This window comes from Oryza glaberrima, chromosome 5 (assembly GCF_000147395.1).
Source record: "Oryza glaberrima chromosome 5, OglaRS2, whole genome shotgun sequence".
Classification (NCBI taxonomy): domain Eukaryota; kingdom Viridiplantae; phylum Streptophyta; class Magnoliopsida; order Poales; family Poaceae; genus Oryza; species Oryza glaberrima.
In genome coordinates, this window is record NC_068330.1 from 4,669,097 (window position 1) to 4,685,266 (window position 16,170).

The 16,170-nt window shown below is 41.5% G+C and overlaps 1 pseudogene; it reads right to left on the reverse strand.

Moving 5' to 3' along the window:
* Positions 1-2,363: 2,363 nt before the first annotated feature.
* On the reverse strand, positions 2,364-7,408 carry LOC127772492 (acid phosphatase 1-like; annotated as a pseudogene).
* Positions 7,409-16,170: the final 8,762 nt, after the last annotated feature.

Consider the following 16,170-nt stretch of genomic DNA (forward strand, 5'->3'; position numbering starts at 1 on the left):
GGTAAGTTGATATAGCCGATTCCGACAATACAACTTGGTATAAGTCATTGGGTTGAGTTGATATGCTTCAAGGTGATTGCCATGCATGGATAAAGTCCTGAGAAGGCAATTGTATCTATTAATTAGGATATTTTATGTAATTTCCTTAGAGATATGTTTAGGCAAAAGTCTGCCGTAAAGACTTACTATATCTTAGAGTTTGTTAGAGATAAGAGTCATGTCCGATATGGACATTGTTTGTAATTTCTCGGGTATAAATAGACCCCGAAACCCATGTAATCAATTAACACACACGTTCAATACAATCTCGGCGCGTCGCCACCCTTTTTGCTTTAGTTTTATTTCGACGAGTTCTTGCTTTCGGGTTGAGCTGCATCGGTTTCGATCTTCAACAAGAGGTAAAACAAGAGGTAATACTTGTTATGACGACTTGCGTTCTCGGGATTAGTGCTTCCATCTTTATGATACTCTAATCTTGTTTATGTAATTCATCGAGTTATCATATATCTTATATAATCTCTGACAATATCGCTATCTAACCTACAATCGGCTAACATCTATTGATAGAGGGCAGCCGATTAGGTCAAATATCGATGTTGGCTTAGATTATATACGGTATCCACCACCTTATGAAACTTCCAACAGCTTGATTGTTTAGATATTGTTCTTCTCTTTATACTTATAGCTGCATCAGTTGTTTGATCTTATGAGTCGTGATTAGAATCGCAATCTCTAGCCTGCTTCTTGGTTGCCGATTAGGGTACTATCGGAGTTTCAGCCAATCTTACCTGATTTAACTATATTTGCTTTATATGCTTTATTGACATGTTAAATCTGCCTTTATGTCAAGATCTTATTGCATCTGAGTGTATTAGGCTTTCGTTTGGTATATTCTGCTTGCTTTAATATCTTAACGTAGAGTAGTATCGGAGTATTAGCCGATACATGCTAGATCTATCTAATCGGCTATGCTACGAACATATATAATCTTATTATTAATATATATTTCGATTTAAGTGATTTATACTGTCTTGGCATGGCGACCGATCTATCCCAATCACTTGATTTAAGTATATATCGATATAAGGATTATATATCGTTAATATCTACAGCCGATCGAGTAGATTTAGTTCTGTTTTATTTATTAATGCTTGCCGATCGATGCATATATGACATCGGCTCAAAGATAAATGATATGTCATCGGCACCTAGCCGATCGGCTATCATTTATAGATTTAACCATGGTTTCTTTGCCTTTATTTCTTGTTGATTGCATGATCAAATCAACTGGCACGCTAGCATACTCAAAGACGAGTTTTGGACCTGCACTGGAGTTAAGCAGATCTCCCAGGCCTCGTGTTTTTCATCAACAGAGCGACGCTGCCCTACGTGGCTCAGTGTGACTCCAGCGGCGGCCACGCACAAGGGCCATGGCGGGGTCAGGCGTGGGCGGCGGCGGCGGCCCTCCCCCACCCCAATCTACTGGCCGCTACCCTCCCCCGCCCAGATCCGCTGGCCGCCGCCCTCCCCCACCCCCATACTAGTGGCAAGAAGGGAGGAGGATGAGGACGACGGGGGCTACTGGAGGATGAGGACAACAGCGGCGGCGACTGGAGGACGGGAACGGTGGTGGGTCACCTATAGTAGCGGTGTATTTTTTTATTTCTGGAATTTTTATTTTTTTTCTAATTTTTTCCTTTTCGCATGCGGTCGGCTTAAGCGCCCGCATGTGAAAATCAGATTTTCTCATGTGGTTGCGCTGGCTGTCATGCTTTCGCAGTCCTTTTCTTCCATGCGGTTCGCCCAACCGCATGCGAAAATGCATTTTGACCGTTTGTAAAAAGCTATTTTGTAGTAGTGAAAGTAACAGGTCGTATGTACATATATTGTCTAGTTACTCATGGTAATGTTGGCCGGTCGTAGATGAGGCCACAAATTAGATGACAAGTGGAAACGTAATTTAATAGAACTTTTCGATAGTATGGCAACGTATGTAATTAGTGGATGGAAAAGGATGCTCGACAGAGCCATGTACGCGGACAAGGCGAAGTCATGGATGGACTCACGACTTACCAATCGGACTAAATGGAAACAACTTTAATCGTGTTGTTGCTGGTCAAAATTTGAAAAAAAAACAATTATATACAAATATATATATACCAACGCAAAAACCAATTCAAACATAAACAACATATCAAAGTAGTGGCAGAAACACGTTCAATTTACATAATATATATAATAGTAGAGAAAGGTAAAAAAACAACATAAGAATTGGATTGAGTAAATCAAACGCACGCGAACTTGGATCCATCGATATAGCTAGCTAGCCAACTAGCTAGCTAATGATAACGCTGTCAGACGAGCTAGGCGACGTAGTACATGGGGTTAGGGTACTTGAAGATGCGACAGCCCTCTGGCCCTCCGAGGATGTTGCTCCACTGGTCACCGATGTTGCCAACAATAACATAGCCAGCGATCACTAACTTCTTCTGCTCGCTGGTCTTGAACAAGCAGTTGAGGTCTGGAGTCCAACCGACTGGAACAATGGCTTCTCCTAGCTGTAGTAGCCCCTGCAAGTGGAGGTTGTGAGTGGTTATAGCCCTTTGGTTCTCTGCGCGATCGGTTAGAAATACTGGCTTGATGCCTAGAGCAGCCATTGAGAGAGTCGTAGCGTTCCCTGTAGCTCTAGTGCACTCCCTCCTACCATTTACTGGAGGAAGCTCGCGTGGTCGTATGGCTATACTCTGAAAAGAAAAATGATAATTTGAAAAAAAATTGGCCAGCAGTACAAAGGGTTATGTTAATTTTTTTTATTATACGAAAGTCAGGCACACACATACACTGCTACGCATGTACATGTATTATACCAAAACGCCCATGACAGAATGACGGAGACCAGCTACGAGTCACTGACCCATTAAATTCTTAGTGAAGACAAACTCTCTGTTTACATCCAAATTAAACACTTAGAGTCAAAATAGGGAAATATTACAAAAATTTGGAAGGCGCCGGGTTTCCTCCACGAAGCCGGTCTAACCACCGTCGGTGGGCCGATCTGACAGGCGTGATGGGTCCGTCAGACCGTCATAGTGCGATTAAGAGATGCTTCAGGTTTCCATTGGTTTCTACCCTATGTTGGATGTGGAGTGTACTTGTAGAAGGCAAGACCAACTCCTTTATAAGAGCCAAGGTCGGTTTGATTCCTATCCCCAATACCCCAATCTCTCAATCACTACAATATATTGAATCATGCTTTTACTTTACTTTTCCGCTATGTTTTTACTTTACCATAGTTCAGTCCATCTTTATCGATTTGCGCCATAAATCAGCCGTCGTCGCTGCGAGATTGCAATTATCCTTTTGTAGGTTTGTCCTGTAAACCTTCCGTTCACCCACGAGACGGGTGATTATCTTCAAATTGATCTAAATCAGCCTCATGGCTAGTTTTGATATCTAAATCGCCTCCGCTAGCTAGTTTAATCTTCAAAATCTATCTTGATCGATTTCAAGCTGTCTAGATCGAGGTTGTTGGCAACTCCGTTAACACCACAAATCTTTAGGCGAGTCTCGTGTTGGGATCGAAAAAGACGCGAACACTCACGTGTGTGTAATATATTCATGGACACTAAGATTTGAATCAAGTCACGTAGCCACAACTCTACCATCACACGGCTTCGGTGTTTCCCATAAGGGTCACTGTTGATGATATTATGGGTATTAAACTAACTAGAAAGACACACGCGCGGGCACCTTATTATATAATGTGTGTGAATTTTATTATGAATATTTATGTGTGGCTGACTTTTTATTAAAATATTTTTTTACTATATTCTAAACTAAAATTAAGCTTATTTAGTGTGCTTTGAATGCTAGTTATTTTCTTACAATTACACTTGCAACATATAAATTCTAAAATAAAATTACTTGAGATCATGCAGTTTTGAAATTATGAGAAAGCATTATGTCAAAACAATGAAGGTGGTTCCTATGAGAAAATTTAGGGTATTTTGACTCCCCAGAAGGATATCTCGATACCCCAAAAGAAATCCAATAATATCAATTTTTGTTTGATTTTATTTTAAGTTATATATATATATATATATATATATATTCATTGTAACAGTCCTCATAAAATGTTTTTTTCTATTTAGAATGGGTTTTAAATCCAACAACATTTTTTTAGTTTTCAATTTATTTCATGCCCTATTTTTTTTCAAAGTTCCATTCTATGAATCATCCTTGAAATGCTTTGATCTTTGCAATTTAGGGTGAAAATATAAATGCATTTATGGCATAGGGTAAAGGTATATGCTATAAATTTTATCTCATGAAATATTGAAGTAGTGGTCATAGTATTTTTTGTGAATTATCACTAAACTGAAGTGTCTTATAACAAATAATACTCCCTCCATTCCATAATATAAAGCACAACTATTTTTTTCTGATGTTCCATAATTAATATAAGGCGTGCATGCATACATGCAATTGATTAGCACATCTTATCCATTAAATTATTATTTTTTAAAATCCTCCACCCTCAAGATCTCTAATCTATTGGGTGCATGCATTATATTTATTAGGGTGATACAAATTAGGAGGTGATAATAATAGTTTCTTGGTATTTGGGTTAAGGGTGGTTGTGCCTTATATTTTGGAATGAAGGGAGATGTTTCTAGATTGTTCAACATCAGGACTCATGATTTAAAATGTTAGCATGTTTTACTAGAAAAATAAAAAAAATGGACATGGCCTTTAATTCTTATATGGAATTGACTTGATATATTTCTAAGGCCACCTCAAGGTTGTATCATTATTAAGATTCCTAGGTGCAATCCACATGCTTATTGGTATGATCTTCAACCGACCACACCTTTATTTTCAACTTGTTGTCTATAATGCTAGATGAGTACATTTATGATTAAAAAATTATATATGTCACTTAAAATTCTTTTTCTCTAATTTATTAGTGACTTCATAGATCATATTTGTAAGTTGGATGATATGAACATCATTATTAAGAACATTTATTTATTTCCGAAAAAGATTGTTTTAAAAGTATCAAGGTCAATTTGTATAAGTACATAGCCCCGTATGCATGTTAAGAGAAATTAATTAAGTCGGTAGAAAGTCACTATATGTCTAACGGGATATAAGTAATAGATAGAGGTCCATTTGTTTTTTTTGCCCATATAGATAATTTTAATTTTAATTTTAATTGTTAAGGAGATAGAAAACAAAGAGAAAATAATGGCAAGGAGAGAGGGAGGTTTGGGATGTTTTTCTAAATGATCAATCTAACCATCTAAAATAATGTATTGGATGTTTAAGTCAAAACCGATGGTCGGATGTTTTGTTTTCTTGTCAGAATTTTTAGGATTTTATCTGATCTATGAGAGCAACATAACGTCTTAAGAGTGTTTATAGGTGGACGTTTAACACCGCATGCCGCAACGGAGTAAGAGAGATGCAAGGAGGTTTGGCCTTTTTTTTTAAAAGAAAAAGATCTAATGACTCAAAATAATGTGTCAATCTATTGAAAATAATATTTCCATAGATTTAAATAAAAACCAATGGTTGGATTATTTTTTTCAAAAATTCAAAGATTTTTCTTTGCTTTAATTATGCCATATAATAGTTTAGAAGCATCTATAAGATGTTTAATGGATTTGAATGTCGCATAGGGGTGGGGAGAGGAGAGAGGTTTGGGTTTTTCTATTTAAAAATACTAACAATCTAAAAAAAGTATTAGAGTACGTACGTACTCCAGTACGTGGGAGGACGAGAGGTGGGGTTTTACATGAGGAGGTAAAAACAGTCACAGAAATTCCCAATCGACCGAGCGTAGTTTCTGTATAAGGGGTACTTTTTCCGATCATACCTTTTTAGCTATTTTTAAATTTTGTTTTTTCTAATTTATTTCTGCATCGTATTAATGTCGACACTGAGTAGTTTAAATGATAAATATGGTCAGTTACCTACCGATCGAGCATCGTTTCCGAAGAGATGCTACCGATTCCAACCGTTTCCGACCGTTTTCACCCTGGAGGTGCGCCTAATTAATCTAATCTAACGGTTGATAATGTTGGACCACCAATTTAATTGAAAGTCGAGGGATGGATGTTTTGCTTTATCTAATCCAATGGTGTAAAATAATGGGTCCACCAATTTAAGTAAAATCAACGTTGAGATTAAATAATGCCACATGGCAATGTATCCGTCAATTTAAGTAGAAATCAATAATCGATTACTTCTTTTTTTATGATTTTATAGATTTCTTTAATTTAATAGCACCAAGTAGCGGTTTAAAAGTGTTTGTTGTAAGATGTATAAAGTGACAGAGGGAGAGTTAGTAGACCTAGTAGGTGAAAGTCTATTTGTGGGGCCTTTTTGCCTACGAAAATAATTTTGGTTTTAATTAATTTCTCATAAAGACAAAGAAAGAAACATATAGAAGTACGTACGTACATTGCACATTACGTAAGCTTGTTTGTTTGTAGAGGGGAGTTTCCGGATATGATTTTTACTTACAAATAGATCTAACGATCTAAAATAATGGGTCCACCAATTTAAATAAAAATCAATGGTCGGATTTTTTTATTAGAATGCCACTTGATGACTCGAGAGCGTTTATAGGATGCCACTTGATGACTCAAGAGCGTTTATAGGAAGTTTAATGGACTTTTAGTATGTAATAGATAGATTATATAAATAAAACAAGAGTCCAAGATGGGAGCACATTTATATTTATTAATTCCAAATTTATGCATTTATATCGACCTAGTGTTTGACGTATACCGTATACGTACCCACATCCAAGCTTGGCTGGGCAGGGTGGAGAGCGCGGTCTCGTCGACTTCGAACAGCCAGACTGAAAGCATATAAAGTCAACGCGATAACTTAGATTGATCACGGACACGAGTATATATAGGGACGGTATATCCTTATCTCTATACCCGACTTATAGAAACAGAATCGGGATAGAATTAAGGGAAACCGAACCGGATAAAAATACAATATCTCTAACACAGACCTCCTTGCCATTGCCGGAGAGCTTGAGGCTCTCGGCGTAGGCGATGCCCTCGTTGATCACCACGTCGGAGTCGCGGCCGTAGCGGTCGCCGGTCATGTAGCCGGCCGGCGACGTAGCCCGCGCAGTTCGCCGGCACCGTCTTCCAGCCGATCGATGATATTCTGCGCCTCCAATTAAGGCCGTCCTCACGCTGCCGCAGTACGCGGCGGCGGCCGCGGCGCCTTCGTCTGCGGCGCTGGCCGCTGCAGAAGGCGGAGCCCACCGCTGCGCCACCGTGTGACCACTAGGAGCAGCCTCGACGTCGCCATTGTTGCCGTCGCCTTCTTTTGAGCTTTCGAGCTGCAGTAGAGGAAATGTGTGTGTGATCGCGGATGCTGCTGTGAGCTGCAGCCAGCTGAGATTGGTGAAGGATGGACTCGATCGCTTCACGGAGGTCGTCCGTTTGTCGGTCGAGGATGCGACATCGATCGATCGTACGTGTGCGAGCTCAACATTTTACCGGCTGGCGAGCTCAACTGGGTGCATGCATGCATGCTCCGCCGGCCGGACTTGCCGTAAGTAGTGGAAAACTTAATTAACGATCCCCTCGGATTACGACCGGAGTGCGACTGTTCGCCCGGCGATCATCGATCGACGCAGTGGGTCAAGTGTTAGAAATAACGTTGTTGTTGTGTAATAAAGTATAGCTAGCTGCTTGCATGGTGGCGATCGACTTAGGGGTCAAGTGTTAGAAATAATGTTGTTGTTGTAATTAATGTAGCTGCATGCATGGTGGAGTCCTACGTACACACCCTACTTCCGATCCGTTTGACGATTACGCTTTGATAACACCTAACAAATATAATGAAAGACCTGTTGACAATATAGGCATATAATGATGTAATATATTCCATAAATAAATCATGACATTACAGATGTATACTAGCATTAACACATCATTAGATCTACACATGTAAACTAAGCAGTAAAATATGAACAGATCAAATATGCGCAACATGTCGAACACGTACCGAGGTGGTGGAAAGACCGGTTGCTCGGCAGGAACTACCCGCGGTTCCGAGCGTCGACGAAGGCGCGCAGCACGCGAGCGGAGAGGAAGGCGAGCCGTCGCGGACGAACAGGGAGCAGTCGCGCGAAGCGCTTCCCAAAAACCTTATTGCCGCCTTCTCCTGGTGCAGGACGTCGAAGGCAGAGGTTCCGGAGATCTGCTCTCCCGATCGCCGGTGCACGCTGGCGAGCGGGATGGAGTAGTCCACGAGCGACGGCACAACACAAAGGAAGAGGCAAACCCTAGATTGATTTCATGTGTGTTGTGTGAAGGCGGCGGCACGGTTTATATAGAGATAGGTCGCTTGATCAGGGTTCCCGCACAATCTCCACTCTTCCTGCAGCAAAACAAAACTGCAAAAGTAGGCTGCATCTGCGCAAGGTGAGGAGCCAATTTTTCCTTCGGACCATTCGATGCGTACGTCATGCACGCGCGCCCCTGCCTGGCAGGCGAGCGAGCGCGCGCGCGTGTTCCCCCTCTTCTCTCCACCACACATACTTCAAGTGGCTAGGAGGGCATCCTCCCTTTTAAGGAGGTCCCCCTCTCCTAGAATAAGCAAGGTGGTACTAAACTCCACATGCATGCCATCCCATTAGGTGGGCTTTTGTGATTTTGCAAAGAATTAATCTTCGAATGGGCCTTAGCCCATCTATTAATTCCAACAATCCCCCACCAAATCTCAAAATCCCACTGAGATTTGCCTTTTCCAATGTACTGTTTATATACCAGTAGTTCGATGGAGACCGATTAAGGTTGAACATCCACCTAGAACTCCAAACTACACTTACTCACAACTTGAACAATGGACTACGCCTTGGATTGCAAGTCTTGTGCAAGTAAGTTTCACTCAGAGTCTTATCTGGTACTAGACCGTCTGTAGACTACCCCTCGGGTGGAGCGTATAAGTCATACTCCTAGGTCTTTAGTAAGCTTCCTAGAAGATTCACCCAAAATCTTCATAGACTGCGACCAACAGTCAAGCTTACAAAGCTGAGTTCTTTCAAGAATGCTCTGCAGGACAGCATCTTCGCTAACTAAAGCCAACAGAACTCATTAAAACATAGCCAACCTGCCTTGCAGCTCACGAGAGTAAATGCATCTTCACTTAGAAAGGGTATAGATTGGTACTCTCCTCTAGTTTACTAATGATTTGTTCTTCCCAGGTTATAATTCACGGGATCTCCGATCACATACACTAGGTTACCACCATAGTATAACTCACATAGGTCACAAACCCATCTCCTTTGATGCATTATCTATCACATTTCGTGATAGTCCCTTCGTGAAGGGATCTGCTAGGTTTCTAGCTGTTTGGATGTAATCCAACGTTATAACTCTGGAGTTTCTCAATTTTCTGACAGACTTCAATCGTCTTTTCACATGTCTAGACGATTTCATATTATCCTTAGAACTATTCACTTTGACAATTACCGTTTGATTATCACAGTTCATGAGGATAGCCGGCACCGGTTTTTCAACAATAGGCAGATCCATTAATAGATCACGCAGCCATTCTGCCTCAACAGTAGCAGTATCCAGTGCCGTCAGTTCTGCTTCCATGGTTGACCTCGTCAAAATAGTCTGTTTGCAAGACCTCCACGAAACAGCACCACCACCCAGTGTGAAGACATATCCACCAGTGGCTTTGATCTCATCCACATTAGAGATCCAGTTAGAATCACTATATCCCTCCAGTACTGCAGGATACCCAGAATAGTGAAGCCCCAATTCCATAGTACCTTTCAGATAGTGCATTACTCGCTCAAGCGCACGCCAGTGATCATCTCCCGGATTAGAGGTAAACCGGCTCAACTTGCTCACAGCAAAGGAGATATCAGGCGTAATTGCACTAGCCAGGTACATCAGCGAGCCAATGATTTGGGAGTATTCCAGTTGATTCCTAGCAATTCTCCTGTTCTTGCGAAGCAACAAGCTAGGATCATAAGGTGTTGGAGAAGGCTTACTATCAATGTAGCCAAAGCGATTCAAGATCTTCTCCACATAATGGGACTGCAAGAGTGTAATCCCATTCTCACCTCTAATTAACTTAATGTTTAAGATAACATCAGCTACTTCCAAATCCTTCATATCAAAATTTTGAGACAAGAATGATTTAACCTCATTTATCACCTCAAGGTTTGTCCCAAATATCAGTATGTCATCAACATACAAGCACAGAATAACTCCCTCACCCCCACCATGGCGATAGTACACACATTTATTTGCCTCATTGACTGCAAAGCCTGCAGAAGTTAATGTTTTGTTAAATTTCTCATGCCATTGCTTAGGAGCTTGTTTCAGACCATACAAAGACTTCAACAATTTGCACACTTTGCCTTCTTGACCTTCAACTACAAACCCGTCAGGTTGATCTATATAGATCTCCTCATCCAGCTCTCCATTAAGAAAAGTTGTCTTAACGTCCATTTGATTAACGAGAAGACCATGTGAGGCTGCTAGGGAAAGTAGCACACGAATTGTGGTCAATCTAGCAATAGGTGAGTATGTGTCAAAAAAATCTTCACCTTCTTTCTGAGTATAGCCCTTAGCAACAAGCCAAGCCTTGTACTTTTCAATAGTACCGTCAGGCCTGAGCTTATTCTTGAACACCCACTTGCACCCCACAGGTTTACACCCATATGGTCGCTCTGTCACCTCCCAAGTCCCGTTAGCGATAATGGAATCCATTTCACTACGGACAGCCTCCTTCCAGCAGTCTGCATCAGGAGATGCGTATGCTTCTGAAATTAACTTAGGAGTGTCATCCATGAGGTACACAGTGAAATCATCACCAAAAGACTTAGCGTCCTTTGTCTTTTGCTCCTTCAAGGAGCTTCACTGTCATCCTCCTCAGTGACATGTTCGTGTGTATTTTCAGTTTGTTCTGGTGGTGTGATTGAACTGGGAATTATTTCAAAGGGTTGGCTAGAACTACTATGTGTATCCTTCATTGGGAAAAAGCTCTCAAAGAAGGTAGCATCACGAGAGTCCATAATTGTACCAACATGCATGTCAGATACCTCGGATTTAACTATTAAAAATCTATAGGCAATGCTGTGGTGAGCATATCCCAGAAAGACACAGTCCACAATCTTAGGTCCAAGTTTGCGCTTCTTTGTTATTGGTACATTGACTTTCGCCAAGCACCCCCATGTGCGCAAGTAAGAAAGTGATGGTTTTCTCCCAATCCATATCTCATATGGTGTTTTGTCCTTATCTATGTTAGGAACTCTGTTTAACACATGATTCGAGGTCAACAATGCCTCCCCCCACCATGCCTTAGGTAGTCCCACGGTGTCCAACATGGCATTCACCAAGTCGGTCAGTGTGCGGTTCTTCCTTTCAACAATCCCATTAGACTCGGGAGAATAGGGAGGCGTCCTCTCATGTATAATGCCATGTTCCTCACAAAATAAGTCAAACTCGTTTGAGAAAAACTCTCCACCACGATCAGACCTAAGTCTTTTTATCTTTCTGTCAAGTTGATTTTCAACTTCTACCTTATAAATTTTAAAATAGTCTAGAGCCTCATCTTTCGTTTTCAACAAATACACATAGCAAAATCTAGTAGCATCATCAATCAATGTTATGAAATATCGTTTTCCACCCTTCGTCAACACTCCATTCATTTCACAGAGATCTGAGTGTAGGAGTTCTAGAGGTGCCAAGTTTCTCTCCTCAGCAGCCCTGTGAGGCTTGCGAGGTTGCTTTGATTGCACACAACTATGGTACTTAGAACCTTTGACAATGGAAAACTTAGAAATTAAACACATGCTGGAAAGCCGAGACATCAAGCCAAAATTAATATGACATAAACGTGAGTGCCATACATTAGCCTCATCATCCACACTGCCACAAATATGGTTCACAGACTTATTGCAGAAATCAGAAAGGGAAAAGCGGAACAGGCCTCCGCACTTATAACCTTTACCAATAAAATATCCATGTTTAGACACGACTACTTTATTAGACTCAAAAACCAACTTAAATCCGTCTCTAGTCAGACGGGAGCCACTAACAAGATTCCTGTCGAAAGAAGGGACATGCTGCACATTCTTCAGCTGCACGATCTTTCCGAAGTAAACTTCAGATCTACCGTGCCAACACCATGAACAGAAGCATGTGACCCATTCCCCATTAGGATGGTGGAACCCCGTGCGACCTGATAAGAAGAAAACAATAAGATGTCAGCACAAATATGTACATTGGCCCCTGTATCAACCCACCAATTAGTAGACTGATTAACTGAAAAAACAGTAGGTAAATTACCATACCCGCTTCCATCTCCAGTATTGCCAATGGTCACATTAGCAGACTTAGAGGTTTACCCTGCAGGTGCCTTCATCCCCTTGCGTTGTGGACACTTCCTGGCCAGATGGCCAGGTTGACCATACACAAAGCAAGTCCTCTCATCCTGATTAGGATTGTTGTTGTTGTTCTTCTTCTTGAAGTTGGCGGTCTGCTGAGCTTTGTATTTCCCCTTGCTCTTGTTCTGCGCCTTGTGCACAACATTGGCAGTGGACTGCCCACCATCGCCCTTAGACGCGGCATCTTTTTCCCGAGCTTTCTCCTCAACATCAAGAGACGCTATCAACCCCTCAACGGAGTATTCCTGTCTCTTGTGTTTGAGTGCAGTACCGAAACCTCTCCAAGATGGAGGTAGTTTCGCAATAATGCACCAGGCCACAAATTTGTCGGGTAAGACACACTTAAGGAGTTCGAGTTCCTTAGCCATGGTTTGTATCTCATGAGCCTGTTCGACTACAGAACGGTTGTCAGCCATCTTGTAGTCATGAAACTGCTCCATGATATACAGATTATTGCTAGCATCAGTAGCACCAAATTTAGTATTCAGTGCATCCCACAACTCCCTAGCTTCGGTCATATGCATATACACCTCGACCAGACGATCGCCAAGCACGCTAAGAATGCATCCCACAAAGAGAGTAGTGGCCTCATCGAAATCTTTCTGCTGATCAGCATTAAGAACGCCCATAGGCTTGCCAGTACTCACTCAGAAGTATTTCATAGCTGTCAGCCGCAGAGTGACCCTGATCTGCCATCTCTTAAAGTGCACACCGATAAATTTATCCGGCTTTAGTGCATCGGCAAAACCAGCCATAGTAAAATCACAACGCCTATAATAAGGTTTTTTGGATTGTTGAGACTATAGGCATAAAATGATTTAATATATTCCATAAATAAATCATGACATTACAGATGTATACTAGCATTAACGCATTATTAGATCTACACATCTAAACTAAGCAGTAAAACATGAATAGATCAAATATACGCAACATGTCGAACACGTACCGAGGTGGCGGTAAGACCGGTTGATCGGCAGGAACAACTCGCGGTTGCGAGCGTCGACGAAGGCGCGCAGCACGCGAGGCAGAGAGGAAGGCGAGCCGTCGTGGACGAACAGGGAGCAGTCGCGCGAAGCGCTTCCCAAAAACGTTATTGCCGCCTTCTCCCGATGCAGGACGTCGAAGGCAGAGGTTCCGGAGACCTGCTCTCCCGATCGCCGGTGCACACTAGCAAGCGGGATGGAGTAGTCCACGAGTGACGGCGCAACACAGAGGAAGAGGCAACCCTAGATTGATTTCGCATGTGTTGCGTGAAGGCGACGGCACGGTTTATATAGAGATAGGTCGCTTGATCAGGGCGCCCGCACGATCTCCACTCTGCGTAACCGACCCAGATAAGTTGTGCGTAACTTATCTAGACTCCACGCCGTTTTCACGCACCAGATTTTTCGGAATCTTTCCAACAACAAAACAAATCCGAATTTTCCTGCAGCAAAACAAAACTGCAAAAGGAGGCTACGTCGTGCACGCGCCGCCTGCCATGCCAGGCGAGTGAGCGCACGCGTGTGTTCTCCCTCTTTTCTCCACCACACATGCTTCAAGTGGTTGGTAGGGCATCCTCTCTTTTTAGGAGGTCCCCCTCTCCTAGAATAAGCAATGTGGTACTAAACTCCACATGCATGCCATCCCATGAGGTAGACCTTTGTGATTTTCCAAAGAATTAATCTTCGAATGGGCCTTAGCCCATCTATTAATTCCAACAAGACCAGTCAATTTGTTATCTTTATATATTTTTTTACGATCTTTACCGCTCACACCACTTTTGTCCTTCCTGTATACGAAAAGACAAATCCAGTCAATAGTAGTGCAAAAGTTTAAGTGAGACACACTACTGTCTCATCCATTCATTCCGTTAACAATTATATACCGTAACAAATACAACCAGCTTGCTCAACACCATACATTGATCAATAAAATGGCCAACTGTGCCAAAGAAGCGTTATGAAAAAAAAATATTAAATCTCATGTCATCAACAGTTCACAGAAGAAATTAACCGCATGCTTTAAAGGTCAACCACTACGAGAATAGTTCATGACAAGAAATTGAGTGGATGAAACACACGTGAACTTGGACGAGCTAGGCAGCTAGCTAGCCAAGCTAGCTTAGCTAGCAACGGGGCCAGCGGCCAAGCTAGGCGACTTAGTACATAGGGTTGGATACTTGAAGTTGCGGCAGCCTTCTGGTGATTCAAGGATGTCGCTCCACTGGTCACCGATATTGTTAATGATAACATACCTTGAACGATTGAGTTGAGGTCTGGAGGACAACCGGTTGGAGCAGTAGCTTCTCCCAGCAGTAGTATAGCCCTGAGTAGTAGCCCTGCTGGAGGAGATTTGTGGGTGGTGACAGCCCTCCGGTCCTCGATGCAATCGGTTAGAAACATCGGCTTGGTGCCGAGCTGGAACTGTCGTTGATAGAGTCATAACATTCCCTGCAGTGCTGGTGAGCTTGCCCCAGCCACATACTAAAGGAAGCTGGCTGAACTCTAAAAAGGGCAATGGTAACTCGGTCTCTAAAAAATCTTGTCATAGAGATGAATCTGGACATAGTGCATTTCCATATTCATCTCCACGATTTGATTCTTTTTAGACAGAAGTAGTTGCTAACTAGTACGACATATTATATTGTTTTTTTATTATATGAAGGACATGAGCATACATACACAAGTATGTATGTACACAAGTATGTATGTGCATTACCCTGACACATCCATGAGAGTGATGGAGACTAGCTGCAAGTCACTGACCCATTAAATTTGTACTGAATGCATACTCACGTGTGTAATATTCGTAGGCAACATAAAACTACATCATGATTGGTCGAGTCATGCATTCACGACTCTACCATCATAGTACCAATGTTTTCCCGTATGAGTCACTACTGCTCATATTTTGGGTATTAAAAATCTAATTATATAGTATATATATGTTGGTTATATTTGAGTATTAACTATAGCTCCTTTGGTAGAAATAGAGTTCATACATAATTACAATTTGTTAGGTGTTATTTGGAATTAAATGAATATGATTGTAAAATAAGAGTCCAAGGTACTCATTTATATTTACTTATGGGTGTAATTCCAAATTTATATATTATTAATTTATTTAGAGGGGGGAATTATTAAATTTTATGCATGATAAAAAAAATAGTGTTAACAACTAAATTTGGTAGTAGCTAGGTTAGATTTAGAACAAAACAGAGCCTTCCAATGAAGGTTGTTCGGACCGCTATTATTTGATCAGTCTGACCAGGAGGTAGACTGTGGTTGGGTCACCTTTGTCCTAGCGGTCGAACCGGCAGCAACGTGTCCGAGTCCAATTAAGGCATTTTGTGAGTTTTTCTTGCTATGGTACTACATTTTCTGAGTCTTAATTAATAAGGAGAAATCACTCTGGAGGTAAGACTAACCTCTTTATAAGAGCCATGGTTGATTTGATTCTGACCCGAGACCCCTCAATCAATCGAATTGTTCTTTCGCCTTTACATTTTAGTCATGTTTTCTATTTTATCTTTTCGTCCATCTTTATTGAATTAGCCGTAAATTGTTCATATTCAACACGAAAGTGCGATACAATTAATTTGTATGTTTGTCCTGTAAACCTTCTAATTCGCCCACAAAACAGGTGTTTACCCGTATATTCATCTAAATTGGCCTTGCGTCTGATTTGATCTCTACATTAGCTCCACTATCTGGTTTAATCTCTAAAAACCATTTTGGTTA